At 44.4% G+C, this 1,646-nt stretch overlaps 1 non-coding gene across 1 annotated transcript; it reads right to left on the reverse strand.

Annotated features, from left to right (window-relative positions):
- Positions 1–1,219: 1,219 nt before the first annotated feature.
- On the reverse strand, positions 1,220–1,381 carry LOC119180457 (U1 spliceosomal RNA). The gene has a single exon (XR_005111046.1). It is a non-coding gene; the product is annotated as a U1 spliceosomal RNA (small nuclear RNA).
- Between the last annotated feature and the right edge of the window lie 265 nt (positions 1,382–1,646).

The raw sequence follows: 1,646 nt of genomic DNA on the forward strand, positions 1-1,646 counted from the left end.
ATTGCACCACTTGATTCGTCCTTGTCTATTGTGGTGCATAAAGCACTTCTTTGTTGAAATTTTTCTGTCGCCCTTGTTCTTATATATTCAATAGCTTCGTCCCCTTCTAGCCTAGCACCTTGAGCTGTAGTTCTATACCTCTGCTCTAGGCTAGTCTCATTTCTTAGGGAGTTTAGATGGTTCCAAAATTTCGCAGCTGCCTTTCTATCTTTTTTATGTACTTCTGCCAGCCACTGAGCTTCCTCTCTTCTAATCTTCGCATTGATCAGAAGGGATGCATCCCTTCTGTAGCTTAGAAAGGTTTCCCATTTCCTTTCAACATCATCTGTCAGTTCACCCCGCTGCTTAGCATGTCTGTGTTCCCTAGAGGCTTCCTGACGTTTCGCTATGGCTCTCTTAACTTCCTCATTTCACCAAATTTTGGGTTTTGTCTTCTTTTCTGGTCTGACTTGTCACGTGCCTTAGCAAGCTCTAACTCAAACAGTCTAATTAGATTCGTGAACGTCCCCGCTGTTTTATTATCCTCAGCGATTACTTTCTCAATTAGTTTAGTAGATATTTCTATTTGCCTTTCTGAATGCAAATTTTCCTGCAGTTACTCATCTTGCAAGTATCCTTCCCACTTTTGTTGCTCTTCCAAAACTTAGCTTGATACGTTTGTGATCACTACCAAGCTAGACTTCTGGAGCCACATTCAACTATGTGCATTCATCCCACGTGACGTCAGTGCATAATACATCTTCGACTGCAGCCTTCCTATCTCCATGTTATCCGCCCTTCTACCACTTCTCAGCTCTACACATAACTGCCACCAGCGGCGACGCACGACTACCACATGCGATGCCAACGGTAGCGCTTCTCATCAACGCCGACACTACGCAGGAGCCTTGTTGTGGTCATCACTGTGGCCGCGCCGCACGAAACTTGGTTACTTGGCAAGTGCAATAATGCTCCTAAAAATGCTAGCCTTTACCCCTACTGCCCGCAAAACATTGTCACAGTTCCCCTTTTGAAGAAACAGTTACTTTGTTTCTCCATGGCGCCCCCTCATACACCTTTCCACGTATTCGAGACGGCACAGACTACACCATGGACGACTTTGGCACGTCACATTTGTGTATATCAAATATAATACAAGTACTTTGTACAGCAGCTTTCAAGTCCAGCGGCACTGGAGCACCGAGATTACTACCTAATTCTAATTTTCGATTTCATTGTAGGGGGATAGCGCGAACGCATTCCCCACTACCAAAAATTGCATGCCCCATCTGCCCCAGTTTGGGGTAGTGGCAGCAGTCAGCACGAGCGCAGTGCAATGCCCGCGCCTCTTGCTGGAGACACCGCCTCGTTGATCACGGTAATCCCGACACCAGGTAAGTATGCCTATGGCCGGTCGTGTCCGGTCGTCCAATCCATTCGGATGCGCCTAAAATATCTAGTGACGCACGACTTCATTTGACAAAATTTGCAATAATCGCATGTTCACACTTTTTGAACTGATGTGTTTTCTTTAGCTATATGAATTTGATACATTTTCTTTAACAAATCAAGTTACATACTTGACATATAAAGTTTAAAAAAAACTTGTTGTGCGGTTCCGTTTTGTTTTAACAAGTTTAACGTCAAGTTTTACTTTGCTGACTGGT

Source organism: Rhipicephalus microplus, chromosome 7 (genome assembly GCF_043290135.1).
Source record: "Rhipicephalus microplus isolate Deutch F79 chromosome 7, USDA_Rmic, whole genome shotgun sequence".
NCBI classification, from domain to species: Eukaryota; Metazoa; Arthropoda; class Arachnida; order Ixodida; family Ixodidae; genus Rhipicephalus; species Rhipicephalus microplus.